The sequence below is a fragment of the Balaenoptera ricei genome, chromosome 17 (assembly GCF_028023285.1).
Source record: "Balaenoptera ricei isolate mBalRic1 chromosome 17, mBalRic1.hap2, whole genome shotgun sequence".
Classification (NCBI taxonomy): Eukaryota; Metazoa; Chordata; class Mammalia; order Artiodactyla; family Balaenopteridae; genus Balaenoptera; species Balaenoptera ricei.
The window spans coordinates 11,328,806-11,346,831 of record NC_082655.1 but is presented as its reverse complement, the minus strand read 5'-3'; the positions used below and the strand labels follow the sequence as shown (position 1 = coordinate 11,346,831).

Sequence of the window (18,026 nt, the reverse complement as noted above, 5' to 3'; positions counted from 1 at the left end):
TTTCTAAAACAAAGCAGTGAGTCTACACAATTTCTAAAGCCCTTTACAGCTCTAGCATTTTACGATGATTATTTCCCCCAAAGAGCTCTGCCGGCAATCCAGAGCGAATACATAGCACATATGTACGAAAGTTACTCCGTTTATATTAAATTCCACATTCCTGCAGGGATATGTAATGTCTGTTGCCCTTCAGTCGACTCCATACTCCAATGTTTGTTTACAATCATCGGAGCATGAACAGCTATTTTTAAACCTGGCTTTTCCTGTAAGAAGGTTAAAACTCAAACTGAATTTGATTTGTTGGAGAACTCAAATCCTCAGGATTATGGCAGGAAAAGAGAGACATGTAAGTCACTTTAATTATCCTTTGACTCTCCTCTCCCCACTCCTACCCCCATAATTCCACTAACAAAGATGCCATTGGCTAAGCTGACTGTATCCAAGGCAGAAAACCCTTTACACTGGCGACTGATGACCAAAGGTCTTGGGGTTGTTTACTTTATATTTTTGTTCGAAACAACAGGAAGTAAGCAGCTGGCTTGGGATCCAGCAAATCCGGGGATTTGCACAGCTGGCTAAAGCAAGACTTCTAGTAGTCTTATTCAACTGTGTTTTTATCTGTCATGCTCTCCTTTTAAGAATACAGGCTTTGAAGTCAGACAGATGCCAGTCCAGCACTTACAGGCAGAGTGAGCTGGCAGAGAGCCTTGCACATAGTAGGAATATAACAAATATGCCTTCCTGCTCCTTTCTGTTACTAACATAGGGTTTGTTCTGCTTTGTTTTCAATTTGGGGCCCATCTGTAGACCCCAGTCCAGAACATAAGGTTGCTGGGAACTGAGATTGTTTACTTCTCTCTCTTGGTTGTCTCCCTATCACTGGAGCCTGGAAGAGTAGCGTCAGTACTCATGGCAGTTTCGATAAATATCAGATGACTTACTGAGGGTTTACATTCGTGAAGCACTTTATAGAAGGATTAGAGAAGTTGGTTACAGAGCTGTTGCATAAGACGGCGAGCCACTGCTAATGAGCATAGGGATTCTGTCGGGGGTCAAAAATGTTCTGAAACTGATTGCAGTGATGGTTGCACCACCTCTGTGCATATACTAAAAATCATTGAGTTGTACACATTAAATATGTGGATTACATGGTGTGTGAATTATATCACTATAAGACAATTTTAAGAGACTTTTTTCACTCCTCCAAACTGTACATGGTCATGAACTGCCATATTTAGACTGGAAGTTGACACCATTGATCTGAATAACTTGTGGAGCAGCTGGTACCCAAATGAACTGGGAGAAAAAAGCCAGGAATGAGGAGAAGGAATGCACGATCCATTCAGGAAAGAGATGCCCCCCAGTTCCAACCTAATGAAGACACGCTCTTTCCCTCCCTGTACATAGACTCTTCTCAAGACAAGCCTGATAAAGATAACGAATATAAGTGGAACAGCCAGGAGTCCGAATCCACGCCTTTTCCTTACAGACTGACTCATTCCAAACTGTACCATGACAAGCTGTCCGATGAAAAACTCTTGAGCTCCAACATAGCTTCCAAACTCATGAGTTTTCAGTATTGCCAGGAATTCCTGAGTCCTAATTATCTGATCAACTCTTTCACATCAGAAATCACATCCTTTGCGTAAGACACACACACACACTGCAGGCATATTTTTAAATGATTCATTCATATGTCCAACAAATATTTGCTATTTAGTATTCACCAGACATCGGGTTCAGTGCTAGAGATCAAAAGATAAAACCTAGAAATGAGTTAACACTTACGGAGCCTGCCATGTGCTTCTTAAGGGTTGGACCTGGTTAATTAGCCTAACAACCATCGAAGGCAAAGACAAATATCATCATCACCTCCATCTGACAGATGAGAACACAGGCACAGAAAGGTTGAGTAACTTACTTAACGTCACACCACCAGAAGTGAAAGACCTGACATTACACAGAGGCAGGCGGACTCCAAAGCCTGTGCTGTGAACCTGTACTCTTACTGCGTCCCACATGGAAGTCAGGACATGTTCCAGCCAGGGAGCAAACACCTAATTACCATACAACAATGATGAGTGTCCGACTGAGGGATGAACAAGGTGCAGCCAGAGGGAATATAGTGCTCACATATTAACTACGTCTCAGAATTTTAGAGCTGAAAACAGCAGAGATAATTTTCTCCAACTCTCTTGTCTTTCAGACGAGGAAAATGCTACCTGGAGAGCGACAATGACTTGCTCAGTGTCTCCCAGCTTAGTCGTCATTGAACTTAATCCCACATCTCTTAAGTCCCCATACAATACACTTTCATTCAGTGATTCAGAAACATTTGTGCCAGGCACTGTGCTCTTTTTACTACATCCTACTGCACATACCAATTATAATGCTGAGAAATTATTTTAAGAAACCTAAAAAACAGACATCATGTCATATTTAGCTGTGCAAGGATCATGTCGTCCAAAGACGATTTTGCAAATTCATCAAGTCCCTCTTATGAGTCATGGGAGTGGGGGAAAAGAGTGACAAAAAAGGAAGAGAGAATGAACTCTTGCTTAGTTTTCCTATGTACTGGGCTGATGCATCCCCACTATTTCAAGTAGTCTTCCAAATAATCCTACTGAATAGGGCCATTTTTTTAAATGATGACACAGGCTCAAAAAATTTTAAATAACTTTGCACAAATTTACAAGTCTAATAACTAGAAAAAAATCTAGATTTGAGCCCTGCTTTTACTGACTTTAAGGTCCAAATTCTTTTCACATCCATGCTGATTTCCAAGCTCAATAATTAGAGAAGTCTCTGGATAGTGTGAATTCTTTGCTTCTGAAGCATTCATCATTAGATGAATTACGGTTAGGTTCAGAGTTCCATCAGGGCCGTAGGGTGGATAAAATGACCTTTCTTCCTCCCATCCCTACCTATCCACAAATATAAAAAGTCACCTTCAAACTCTCTATTTTACTTCTCCTTTTTTTTTTTTTTCTTAAACATGCAGCCTTAAAATGTCTTCTTCAGCGCAGCCAGCTGCCATGGAGATTTGAAAGCAGGTGACCTGGCCAAGAGATCTTATCAACTGATTTTTAATGAAGATTGCTTTCCTGAATGCCAAGTATAGGAGGTGAGTCAAAATGGGCATTTCCAAATGTTAAAGAAAGCCACAGATAGCCAAAGGCACTTAGATTTCTCAATCACGCTTCCTTTGTCCATGCCAAAGGTCACCCTGAGCAGACACCCAATGACAGACATTACTTTGCAGCGGCTCAAGCCTCTCTGCAGACACATATGTTCCTTTTCCCCTTTCTAACATGTTTTCTTAAGTCAGTGCTCAGTATATTTCCCCTTACATCATATACAAAGATGACGAATTTATATTCCCTTCCTAATTTTTGAACAATAATATTTTGATTAAAATTTGCAGTGGACTATCTATTTTGGTTTATTGCTGCTCAGTGGTTCCCTAGCTTGTCTGCACATTGGAAATACTGGAGAGTTTCAGAAAGTATCACTGCCTGGGTCTCACCCCCATAGACTGTGATTGAAATAGTCTGGGAGCAGCCTGGGCTTTAGACATTTTTAAAGATCCCCAGGTGATTCTAATGTGCAGAAAAGTTCAGGAACTCCATTAAATATTGGTCTCATCATTAATTAATTAACCAACTCTAGGGGGAGGGTAATTTAGCTTTCTCTTCCCAAGCTAGACTTACTACTTTCTTAGCTCCCCAAAGCTGAAGGCAGGAAAGGAAGGAGAGCCAATAAACCATTACTGAGCTGGCCACTGTTTGGTATCAAGCGCAGCTGATGGATCGATCTTTTGGGACTGCGCTGGGAGAGGCTATATGGACAATTGCACCCTAGAAGAGTGACCAGTTAGAGAAAGAATTTATCCTCCAGCCTTGTGATCCACAGAACCTCCAGTTCCAAAAGGAACCCAGAGGTGGGAGACAAGATGAGTCCTGGTGGGGAATCGGGTGGGGTGCTGGTAAGTTATGCCATGTGGAGTCGGTAGGAGTCCACACAGAACTGGTGGCCACAACTGTGTCTTGGTTAAAATAAGTGCCCAAATATCCTGAAACAGGCAATGCTGAGAGGACCTCAAGGGATTCATTTAGAGGGATCTGGCACTGGCAAGAATGTTTGGCTAATCTAACCAGTGAATGCCAGAGCCATCCATAGGTGAGCAATTGTAGTTATGTGGGATGACTGTTAAAATCACAGCACTCAGGGGCTGCTATTCTTTTGGGCTTCCTGTCTCGGACCTAAGACAGTGCTGGCCAGTCATGGTTGGTTAGTTATTCTCTTTTCTCTCTTCTACTTATTCTATCTGGCAAGGTGAGTATTTGAACCCAGGGATTTTCTTGGAGCCTGACCTTTTGGCCTTTCTCTAGACACAGATGAATATCCTAGTCCTCACATTTGAATTTAGTGTGTGAGTGATGGTATACAGGTGACAGCAGAAGAAATTCCACTTTGGCTTCAATTCTAAGTCATCTACTTCGTTCCAGTTTTGGCCAGAGGAACCTCTACTGGGCAACTGAGTGCTTATTCAGCTACATTCAATAATATTTCAATTTATATGTGTCCTTTATGTAAAATCCTGTGGGTAAAATGATGATTGGTTGGCATAATTTGGAAATAGTTTGGTCATTGACCATAATAGGACTGAAATCTCACCCTTAAACTGTACTGCAAACATGTGATAGCATCTACTATGTTTCCAAGGACTGCGCTGGATGCCAATGATTTAACAAGAACCAGGCAGAGTTCTTGCCTTTAATGAAATTAGAAAGTAACGGAGAAGACAGACGTGTAAATAGATAATCAAAATATGGAGTTTGCTTGTTCTGTTCAAAAGAAGTATGAGGTTTTATGAAAGTGCAGAAAGGATCTCAGTGATTTCACTTTTCCTGGGAGAGTCAGAGATGGTATCAGAGATCCAACACTTGAACTGAGTCATGAAAGATGAGTTCTAATAAGAGCTACATTTGTGGAACATTCTAGAAAATGCAAAGTACTTCCAGATCCATCCTCATAGAATATAAGCTTCATAAAAGCAAGGATTTGTCCATCTTATTCACCACTGTATTTATCCTGGGAACACTGAATCCATTATTAATTTTGATTCTCTTATCCTCCCATGCTTTTGGGAGAAGATAAAAGGGACATATTCCCGAGGGAGAAAATAAATGCACAGAGACAGCAAATTCACAGTCCATGACCTCACGGAGTTCTAACCTATAGACATTCCAAGAAAAGAATCTCTGTAAACTCTGCCAATGGCTATGTTGGATACATTAGGAGGAAAAGGCAACAGTCTGCCCTACATAATACCTCACAGTGTTGCATTTAGTACCTTAGTAAATTCACCATAGCTCGGAGTCTGGTCAACTTTGTAGGTTTATTTCTTTAAAACAGGCTCCATCACTCAGGGCCCTGCATTAGCCTAGTTTGTGAGACTGTTAGAATGATAACTGATTAGTTTGTAATGAGAAATTACCATTATGGGAACTATAATAGTCACCTTTTCATGATCAGCCTGTCCTAACTTTCAAATTTAGTAAATTACACTACAAATAATTGTCATGATGGCCAAAACACTCATGCCCCCATCATAAGACTATTTTCTTCCTGTATAGGAGCAGAAAGCATCAGCAGCAGATAGCTTAGTAAGTATGGAATCAAATGTAAAAGAGCTGGGGTATTGAGTGCTTAACAGAACTCAGATAGCCTGATACATTCCCCTCTCCACTGGGACAGTTGCACAGTGGAACCAGGCTACGCAACATTATCTGCCACTTTACCAATGGCCTCATATAATAAACCAGAATAATCAAAGATCATGAGCTAAAGCACCCTCTCCTGGACAGTAATTCTCTTTGTTTCCAACTGCCATTCAAACAAGTTCCAATCAACGTTTGCAAGGCTGGAGGTCATTATATTCCTTCAAGGTGACCATGACAGCATTCTTTGATAGCCTACTATGGACTAAACACCTACATTACCTCGTTTAATCTTCACAATTATGTGAGATGAGGAAAACTAGGAGTAAATTAGGTCTTAAGAGAGCTTAAATAACCTCCTCCTGTGACTACACAAAGTGAGGATTCTCTCTGGGTCATTTGAAGTCCATTTAAGACTTGCATTGGAAGTTCACTTCTAACACCATCCACTTGGGGAGACAAAACATGCATGCTTAACCAGAACACTAAAAACCCTCAGAAAGCTATGACTGAATGGGTCAGGCCGCACATGCTGCAAGAGTTCTGAGGCAGATGATGTCGTTACAGGCCAAAGTGGCCAAAAGATTGGGAGAGAGGTGATTTTGAGTTGGGAAACATTTCTTGTCTTCAAGTGCTAGAACATAAAAGGTAAATAAACACAGGGTATACAAGCCACACTTCCCTCTTCCCACAACCATAACAGAACTGTTTTGCAGTAGTCCCAGATATAACCTCAGTATCTTTCAAAATACAGCAATCCACAGCATAACACAGCCATTAGCAGTAAGTCACATTTGGCATAAAAGATAGAATCTATATTCATCAACACAATGTTGGAGGCTGAATCTACAAGGCGTTAAAGGGGCGCAATGATTTGGTCTCTTTGATGGAAAAAAGTGACAAATTAAATGAAATCACGTAAATCTATTTGATGAAATTCATAAGAACTCAATTTAGGCATTAAACTGTGTGTGCGTGCGTGTGTGTGTGTGTGTGTGTGTGTGTGTGTGTGTGTGTGTGTAAGCTATCCAGAGGTAGTCAAGTCATCACAAAATCATTATGTAATGATCTTTTTTTTTTTAATATTTTATTTTTTGGCTGTGCCACACGGCATGTGGGATCTTAATTCCCCGACCAGGGATCGAACCTGCGCCCCCTCCATTGGAAGCACGGAGTCTTAACCACTGGACCACCAGGGAAGTCCCACATTATGTGATGATCTTTGAATGGCAGGAGAGGGGATAGTTTCAGACTCACCACTTCTATAGCTGATGCTCCACGCCTGAATAAAGCTGATACTATTCCCTAAAGAGGACCAACAGTTTTGGATCAACAGTACTGTTAGGAATCAGATCTGCAAAAAACCTACTTAGGGTTCTTTAAAAAAAGGTTTATGCCTGATTCAGCCTCCAGAAGAACAAGTAGTTCCTGAGCAAAATTTAAAGGAGACATTCTTGCTAAATCACGTCTCTACCAAACCATCCATCCTGAAAGAAGAAAGGAAGTCCAACAGAGGAACTAAGCCAGCTCATTTGACCCAGTGACTTCCTCAACTCTGAATCCAGAGAGGAAGAAGTAAGGTCTCAGCCTCATTTAGTCCTTCCGTTTGGGGGCATGAGAAGCCCAGTAGAGTCATGCCGCCATTTGCTCATTCATGCAATATCCAACAAAAATGCATGACTTTATCTACGCATATTCATTTACACATTTGGCAATTTAGTAATTCATTAGCAAGCATGTGCCAAGGGCCTACACCTTTCTAGACATTCTGCTAGTAACTGTGGATATGGAGAGAGAGAAAACAAATTTCTACCTTCAAGGAGCTCACTGTACAGTTGGGCAGATGATGACTGAAATAATGAATGACAACTGAACAAACGACTGTAATATGCTGTGAAAAGCCTGGTGATAGAATTATGCAAAATGCATAGCAGGGGCCACAAATGAAAGAACCCCCAGCACTATGACTTGTCAAAGTCACCTTCCATGTGCAGGACGTTTTTCAAGGAATCCAAGTTGCTCCAAACCATGTAAACATTTATTTCCAGACTCTGGGATCTGAGTAGAAATCCCATGTCCTCCAGTTTTACATGGATTCCAGTTTCTACATCACATCTCCCGACAGTTGAGTCAATCTGATGCTACTTACCCCACAGCTGCTAGCTCTCTCTGCCCCAATATCATTGGACAAGATTGACTAAGGAAAAGAGTAAATTAAAGGCTCAAATTAAAGGAAGAGGTGAGGTTTGCATTATTTATATGTATTATGACTATGTATCCAGAAAACCCAAAAGAATCAATTGAATAACTATTAGAGTTAGTAGGAGAATACAGTAACATCACTGAAAAACTTCTTATATATTCAATACAAACAACCAGTTAGAAACTATAATGTAAGAGAATCTCATTTATAACATAGTAATAATAAATTAACAATAAATGTCAAGATTTATATTGCAAAACTTTTGATGGGACCAAAGATTTAAAGTGGTGCCTGACAGATACTCTTAAGGAGAGAAACAGGCTTCTAAGAATTATAAGGACATTGTCCCATAGAACCCAAGGAGGAAAGGACCTGTCTCAAAGAGATGTGTGGGTGTGGTCTTTGTCTAAAAAAATAAAATAACATAATGGAATTGTTCCAGCTAGGACTAAACATGACAGAGACAGTTCAAAATGAAAAAGGCTTCTGGAACCTTCTATGGGAGCAAAGCAGGCTAAGAAAACTACTCCACAGCAAACACAGCACCTTTCTTATGGAAAAGGGAGGATGATTTGTTATGCAACAATAAACATCCAAAATGGTGTGCAGAGAAATATCCTTTAAGGATGTTAACTGTAATATTGTTAGTGACAATAAGAGACTAAAAACCGCCCACTTTTTCATTAATAAGGCAATGATTAAATAAATTGCAATACATAGATACAGTGGAAATCCTACGTGGCTTTATACAATAATTTTTTTTGATCTGTCCTAGTTTGGAAAGATCCCTATGATTATATAAGTATGATTTTTTATTTTATTTTCAAATTTGTACCTGTTGCAGGTTGGTGCTCTGGGAAGTAGGCTCTATGATGATACAGACGTGGTCTCTTTGTTTCACTGCTACATCCCCAGCCTTCAGGACAATGCCTGAGACATTGCTGATGTGTAGAAAGTATATCATCAGTGAACGAATTCATTGCAAATGTTTAATAATCGGCTGGCATATAGTAAGTTCCTAATAAATATTAGTCAGGATTGCTGTTTTTCCAAAGAAAGTTAGCCATATAAAACTGACAAAAGAGATATTACTACATGAGCTAGCACAACCAGCTAGAGAGAGCTGTTTTCAAAACCTGCTGCTGAAATGTTTCAGGGCATGGGTTCAGGGAACTTCCTTACTCAAGAAGCCCTTTCCTGGAATATAGCTCTATTAAAAGACAACCTAGTCAGCACAACAGCTGACACCCCATTTCCTCTCTGTCCATTCTTGAGGCCTTTTTTAGATGTCAGGCCTCACTGACTTCTCGTTTCCCATCGACCTGTCACTCTTTCAATGTGCTTCCCCCCTTACAAGGAGGGACCAGGACAGTCACACCACTGGCCTCCTGCCCTCCCTGCCAACTTTGCAGCAGAGCAAGTTTATGGTATCTTCCCATCCCAGACGCTGTCAGAGAACTGGCTAGGCCCAAAGAAATTGCTCTGGTGTTTCTTTGCAGTGGGTGTTTGTTTCTTTATTTTAAGGTGAATTGTAGGCTTACCATGAACCTGCCATCGTACTATGAACATCACACATTACTGTATTTATTCCTCAAAACTATCTGTGAAGTGGAGACTGGGTGACTCTCTCTTATTTCCAGATTCAGAACTCGAGGTCCAGAGAGTTCCAAGGCAGGGCAGGGCAGGACTTGAATCCTAGCCTCTCTGACTCCAGAGATCAGGCTTTAAACCAGCACAGAGCTTATTCTATCATCTCAATTTCACTCCAAACCCTTCCCCAACACTGATTATAACACCCAGCATTTCCTTCCTGGAGAGGGTAAGAAATGAGAAGAAAAAATATAAACAAGAAGCAGTGGGTATAACATGTAACATCCTCTGACATAGAAAAACCAATAGCTACCTTAGGACAGACTCCTGGGCAGATGGGGGGCATGTCTGATTTTGGTTACTTAAGATATCACAATCATGATTGTTATGGTTGGGTCAGATCCAGTCAGTCTAGGGAATAGCGAATAGGGCAGTTTCCTATATTGTCAGTGGAAATTTAAACCAGTACAAATTCTTTTGGATTGCAATTGCACAGAATGTGTTAAGAACTTTATACTGTCCATACCTATCAACATAGCGATTCTAATCACCATAGCAAACACTTTAAAACATGGAAAAGGCTTCCATTATCTATTTTCTAGACAAATATCAGTTAGCATCTTTTATTGAGGCAGATGTATTCTAGAACACTAGGGAAGCAAAGCTGAGCAAGGGAGGCCAGAACCCTGTCCTCGTGGAGATTGATTTTTAGTGAGAAAAATAAGAAATTCTTACTTAAATATATAATAATACCAACCAACTACTCATAAGTGCCAGAAGGAAAATGAGCCAGAGAAAAGAGATAGACGATGAAGGGAGAGGCCAAGGCAGACATCACAAAGGAAGTGATTAACAAAGAAATGAATGCAAGGAAGGACCAGATTATGCCTCCATATAGTGAGGGCAGACAGTTCCCGAATAAGGGAGAATAAGTGTAAAGCCCCTATGGCACGAGTCAAGTCTGATGTGTTTAAAGAACAAGAAGATGATAATGTGGAACTGGAGTGGTGACAAAAGCAGAGGCTAGCCCATTTCACCAAAATATTCAGTCATTGGTAGTATCAAGGCTAGATAAGTAAATTGCCATATGTCTGCTTTGTAGACAAACAGTGGCCCTAGAGTTAGGCCCAATGAAGTTTGGAATCCTGATTCTGGCATTTGCTACCTGTGTGACCTTAGAAATGTACTTAGTTTATCCAGTCCAGTTGATAAATAAGGACAATCATAGCCCTCATAATATAGAGAGAATGAAACAATATAAGAAAAGCATTTTTCACAGTTCCTGGCAAACTTTCATAACATAAAAGGATAATAAAAATGATGGTGATAGGGGTGAGGATGATGTTGTTTCAATACCCAGAGGAAATTTTTAAGCTGTGATTTGCAAAGCCAACAAAAGATTGTATTATGCATGAACAAGTCTTCACTCTAAAATGAGAAATGTGTCATTTACTGTATTTTAACCTAAACATACCTGTTTATAATATACTATAGGCTATATATGAGACATCCTTATGTTATATCACTAACAGAGAGCTCATGTGAATATTAATTAGGTAGGAGTACAAGTTCTACAAGATAAATTTTCTTTCCGTTGTTTTCTGCTGATCAGTCTCTGCATAATAGACCTGATTTATCTCAGAGGAGTTTAGGGTGGATTATCACTGATTTGTGTCAAGATCATTATCCTCAATGTCTACCAAAAATCACCTAATCGTAGCCCTCACCAACTGACTCTTAGGAAGCTTTATTTCTCCCACATGCTTGGGAAAATTGATAAATAAATTGCCTTCCCAAATTTCTCTTTCTGTTTTGCAGGAACATACTATATCTTACTTACTTCTTTCCTCTTTTGCACTGGGATAAGCAATAATGAAAAGTAACATCATGATTTTTCCCATTTCCAACTAGAAGGATTAGCACTATTTTTGGTTGCAGAAGATATAATTTCTATTTTTTAACTCTTTAATGCTTATTATAAAGTAAATTATACAAGTTAAACTTCATCCTCGTGCACATGTTATATCCATGGTAATACAATAATACTGTCAGATTTAAGAATCAGAAGATTTTAGCTTTGGATTTGATTATGCCCTGTGCTAGATAGGCTTCTTAAATTGAGCTTGGGTAGCTTAGAGAGAAATGAAATTTTCCTGATCTGTGTTGAGAATAGAAATGTGCTATAGTGGAAAGAACACAGCTTTAGAATCAGGAATGATCTCTACCCTAATCTGGCTCCTTATACAAAGATCTTGGGCAATTCCCTCTGAGTCTCCATTTTCCCATCTATGGCATGAAGAGAATGATACCTACCAGAGTGTTATTGGGAGGGTTAAAAATAAGGCACAAAAAGTATCTGGAACAAAGTATTAACAGAGTGAGTAATTTTGTTAGAGAATTAAATCCTCTCATCATTCCTTTCAATGAGTTAACACTACTTTAACATATCTACATAGCTGAAAATTATGGATAAAATACCATGGTGTTGAGTAGTACTGAGGTACAACCATGTATATTGAAAATTTATTGAACTGACTTGTTGTGTAATACAGTCCATGTTCAGTGATAATCAGAATTTTGTTCAAAACACATGGATTTCCCCCACCTTAGAGTTAGGGCTTCAAGTAAAAAACCACAGTGTCATGGTACATTTGTCAGCCACTCATAAAATAATGCTGAATAATAAATAGCTCCAGAACAGAGTAATAGACAACATCCAGACTTGTTGAGAGACAATTCACCAAGGATCTTTTCTTTTGTGCTTCTGCTTATCTTGCAAGCAAAGGTAGTGACTGTTTTTTTTCCAGACTTTCTTTCCAAGGCTGTTTCTATAGTGAACAGACTTGAATACAGAGATAATATGTTCCTCAGGACCAAAGATTAAGCATGCTTACTGTCCAGAATAAGAAAGATAATATCTGTTCTCAGAGCAAAAAGACACACTTACTGACTAATATAAAATTCAAGTTCCTCAGGCTCAGGGATTTTCTCATGTAACACCATCCACTACATATGTAGGTGTCACCTGGCCCTTTATGTGTCACCCTATGGGAACTGGGATGTATGGAACCGACATGGGAAAATGCTGATACTCTAATTATTGCTATTACTGTGAATAATAAAGTCTTTTGTCTCTGATCCAGGAATCTCTTCTCTTCTGTCAGCATTCATGAAACTGTAGCTGGTTACCTTGTTAGTCTGCATTAGGTTAAATATCAGATTTTTCACATTCCTTGGCAGGCTTGATTTCTCACTCATGGATATGTAAGTAGGCTCTTCTAGGTTCGGCTGCAACTGGTTGAGCCAATCCAGGCTCCAAGTTTGGTTCAATCTCTTTCATGTGTCTCCTCATTCTCCTTGAACTATAAGTTACCTGGAGCTTGTTCTTCTCACAGTAGGCAATAGACATACAAGAGTTCAAGCCAAACCACACAAGTATATTTAAAGCCCCTACTTACATCCTATTTACCCATACTCTATTGGTCAAAGCAAGCTACATGGCTGAGACCAGTCAATGGGATGGGAATGTATATTCCACCTACTCTATTAGGAAACACTATAAGCACAGGTGGCAGAAAGGTGTGAAAAATTGGAAAATAAAAGAAGGCTATCAGACTCCCAAAGTCCTACAGGAAGGAAACAGGCTTTACTCAGCAGCAAACACATGATACTTTCACGGAAAAGGAAGAATGATTCCAAGGGTGGAGCTGTGAGCCCAGAGGGCAGAGCCATAAGCCACAGAATATTATTCCTAGGCCTTGAAGCCATGGAGGTGGGATCTTGAAACTGCTTAGGACTGGTGACTCCTTTCTTTTGTCCCCTTTTGAACAGGAATGTCTATAACTGTTATCCTATCCTGTCCTCTCACTGTGTTTTGAGAGCAGATAACTTGTTTTCTAGTTTCACAAGTACACAGATGAAGAGAAAATTTTCCCCAGAATGGATCAAATCCAGAATCTCACTCACAGGAGATTTAGATTTCTCAGATGATAAGACTTGGGACTTTTGGACTAATGAGATTTGGGTAGGAATATGGATTTTGAATTGATACGGGAATGGGTTGATACTGTGAGGATGTTGGGATGGGTTGAATGTATTTTGCATACAGGATAGCATGCGTCTTTGGGCACCAGAGAGCAGATTGTGATAGGCAGGATATGATCCTCCATGGATGTCCACATTTTAATCCCCAGAACCTGTGGATGTGTTACCTTATATGGAAAAAGGAAACTTTGAAGATTAATTAAGTTAAAGGACTTGTGATGGGGAGATTAGCCTGAATTACCCAGGTGAACCCAGTGTAATCACAAAGGTCCTTAAAAGGTAGAAGAGGGAGGCAGAAGAGGAAGCGTCAGAGAAGGGATGAGAAGATGGAAGCAAATCACTTGAAGATGATTTGCTGATGGATTTGAGGATGGAGGAAAGGACCACAAAGCAAAGAATGCATGCAGCATCTGGAAGCTGGAAAAGGCAAGGAAATAGATTCTTCCCTAGAGCCTCCAAACAGAACACAGTCCTGTCAACACTTTGATTTTAGCCATGTGAAACCTATTTTAGACTTCTGCCCTCCTGTACTGTATCTTACAGTAGAACCATAAGACAATAAATTTGTGTTGTTGCAAGATACTAATTTTGTGGCTATTTGTTACAGCAGCAACAGGAAACTAACACAGTTCCAGAGCCCCACCTGTACTCCCACACTTCCATATCTAGGCGTATTCTTACCAGGATCCCAATATTGGCCTCATCTGACACTAAGCCTCATGAATTAAATCACAGGTGTGTGCACTGAACCTCAGGTACTCACCCCTACAGGACTTTGGAGCAGCCATACTGAGCCTATACCAACTGTCCAGGTGTCAGCCACCTTTGTGCTATAAGCCATTTGTAAATGAGACACATCCTTATGGATGGGGGGAGGAAGTGAAACAAATCTGAGAAGAAGGAACCAAGAAGAGTCTCTTAGGTTCAAACCGTGGTGTAATAATAAAAGGTCTTCCATTCTCCTTCAGAAAAATGACAGCATGGCCCATTAAGGAAGTACCAATGAATGAGAGAGACAAGATCACAGAAGGGAGAAACTTACTGAGAAACAAGGGGATGGGAAGGAAGAAGTCTAGCAAGGTCCTGGAAACTATTGCCCAGCCTTTGGAAAGTAGAATGTAATTGCACTTGAGAAATAAAATGTGTTTTTTAATAATTCTATTTCCTGTAAGTATTTTTAAAGTTATTTTAGGAAAAAAAATTCTAAACTATATGCTAAGGAAAAGTATTTATATGAATATTACTAACAAAGTGTTAATAGGTTCACTATAGAAAAAGCAGATCGAAATCAATAAGAAACAATAAGGCCTCATTAGTGGACTAGACATAAAAACTTCACAAAAATTTATATAAAATAATTCCAATTAACCAATATAATGAAAAAAATATTTAAATTATGTTGTAATCAGATAAATACAAGTAATACAAGTTAAAACAGGAGTGAGATTAATTTTTTTCTATTAAATTAGCTAAGAGGTGGGGTAACAGATGCATACTGCTATTCAGAGTAAGGTAGTAGTAAAATAAATAATATTTATTGAGTACTAACGATATATAAGGAGCTGTCATAAGTACTTTGCATATACTGTATCATTAACCCTCTGATATAGCTACTATTTTAAACCTCACTTTAAGATGAAGAAAAAATGCCTGAGGGCTGAAGATATTTACTTATAATTTACTTAGGGTCACACAGCCTGTAAGATGCTCACCACTATTATAGAGCAATTTGAAAAATATGTATCAGAAGATTGTCATTTGACCCATTAATTCTAATTTTAATAATTATTTTGTACAGACATTAACTGTGGAAAAGACTACTTGCACAAAATATGCATATTAAGGAGTAATTTATAGAGGTAGATGTTTGAAATTAAAGTACTCAAAATAGTTAAGTAATTTGTGTAATACTTATTCAATAAAATTTTACTCAGTCTTTAAAATGTTATGAATGAAGAGTTTTTTAATAACATGAGAAAATATTTATAAATATAGGAGAAAAAATTGATGCAAATTATACCTGCATTATATTGAACATGTATATCAGGCACTGTGCCATTTTACATAAAAATATAATATTTAATTATGTTTGTGTCTATCAATATATAATTTTCAACTCATTCTGTGTGAAAGTGATAAAAGAACTAAAACTCTGAGAGGGTAAGGAAATTTTCAGTGAAAAACTATTAGCTGAGCCTGAGCCTCTCTGACTGTAGAGCCAATCTCTCTGCTACTGAAAACTGTTTAGAACTACGACTAAAGAGAGTGAAAAACAATTTAAATTAAATTTAAATTAAATTAAAAGAAACAGATTGGATAAGAATTGACCCAAACTCAACATGGTGTCCTGAAGTACTGAATGTATGGGCAAGATGGCTTTATCTTGCTTATTTTTTTTTTAACTAAAGTTGTTTTTACTTCTTTATGCTATCGATAGGGCATTACACTGATTTATATAACTATATTTTACACTTATTTAAGTATTTTAATATATATTTAATATACTTAAATCATTAAGTAAATATTATAGATATATCTCCTATGAATTCTATTTCAGGATAGAAAAGGTGGTATTATCAATTTTTTTTAACCATTTTTTATACGATTTTTAAGGGTTACACTCCATTTACAGTTATTACAAAATACTGGCTATATTCCCCGTGTTGTGCAATGCATCTCTGTAACCTATCTTACACCCAATAGTTTGTACCTCCTACTCTCCCACTCTTATTTTGCCCCTCCCCCCCAACTGGTAACCACTAGCTTGTTCTCTATATCTGTGAGTCTGCTTCTTTTTCTGTATTCACCAGTTCGTTGTATTTACACGCACCTCAATGTTCAGAGCAGCATTATTTACAATTGCCAAGATATGGAAGCAACCTAAATGTCTATCAACAGATAAATGGATAAAGAAGATGTGGCATATATATATATATATATATATATATATATATATATATATATATATACATACATACATACACATACATACATACACATACATACACACACACAATGGAATACTACTCAGTCATAAAAAGAATGAACGTTTGCCATTTGCAGCAACATGGATGGACTTGGAGGGCGTTATGCTAAGTGAAATAAGTCAGTTAGAGAAAGACAAACACCACCTGATATCACTTATATGTGGAATCTAAAAAAATATCTTGTTTATTTTTTAAGGTATAAAATATTTCAAATGGCACCGTGGACTCATCACTCAATTTTTATCAAGTTTATCATTATGCTATATTTGTTCCTTATATTTTAAAATAAAGTTAAATTTTAGGTGTATCTTTCTATAACTTGTTTTACTCAATATAAATATTTCTGATATTTATCCATGGTGACAGATATACCTCTATTTCATTTATTTTAACTGCTGCATTTTGATCCATTTGTATCACAATTTATGTATTCATTCTTCCATTGATGAACATTGAATTTTTTCTTTTTTATCACATTCCTATTCTTTTTACAAATATATAAGGTTTTCCCTTGAGTATATATCTAGAAATGGAATTATTGGGTTATAAGCTATAAATATCCTCAGTTTACTTAATGGTACATTTTCCTTCTACCTGCATTAGTGAGAAAATACGAATTGCAGTAATGACCTCATAACTGCAGTGATTTAACACATAACATGCTTCTCCTCCTTGTGCTGATCATCTTTTTCTGCATCTTGGTCAAAGAAGAAGATAGCTGTCCCTCAGCACTTTATGTCAAGTGACCAGCAGGGACTGACTGACATTTTGACTCTTAAGGGACTGTAATTCCCAAGGGAGAGAACATGGAAGTCCATCCCAGAGCAAGCGTCTATCACTGATCCAATTATCTAGGGCTGCAAGAGTGGGCTTGCAGTTCATAAGGGGCTATCATGGACCACCTTTTTATGGTGGGCCGGGGAATGCACAGTTCTCAGAGCATGGCAGCTGCAGTTCCAGAAGAAATCACCCCTAGAAGGGCACAAATAGAAATCCTCTCCATCCCCATATCTACTGAAGATTACCCAGCTTTCTCTTGTGTGTGCTTTTCAGAGCTACAGATATAGAAATCCTTCATTCAGAAGTTTTGCTCCTTGGTTATATTGTAAGTATTTTTTAAACTTTCTAGAGATCACGAATTGTGACAAAGATCATTGAGTTTCAGATATCAAGAGGAGAGGAAAAAATAAAGTTCAAGTGGAATAAGAGTAATGCATGTGACCTAAAAACCTCTTTCCCAAACCTAAGCAAGTTTGACATATGGCCTTTCCAGGGTGATATATAACTTGAAAGACTTTATCTTAGAATGGAGAAAAATAGGAAGTTGTTGACACGTGGCCTTTTCTAAGCCTGATGGCCTATGTTCCAGTTTCAACAGGGGCATGTAACCATTACGGTACATGTCATTTGCACTGGCAATCAGTCATGAACAGAAGCCTCGTTTGCTGTGTATATTCCAAAATCTAACTTTCCCATTGA

General features: G+C 38.4%; 1 long non-coding RNA gene across 1 annotated transcript; it reads left to right on the top strand.

The window, feature by feature from the left end:
• The first annotated feature begins 294 nt into the window (after positions 1-294).
• On the top strand, positions 295-14,614 carry LOC132351947 (uncharacterized). Its single transcript, XR_009498544.1, has 3 exons — positions 295-346; positions 3,002-3,124; positions 14,529-14,614. It is a non-coding gene; the product is annotated as an uncharacterized LOC132351947 (long non-coding RNA).
• The last annotated feature ends 3,412 nt before the right edge of the window (positions 14,615-18,026 follow it).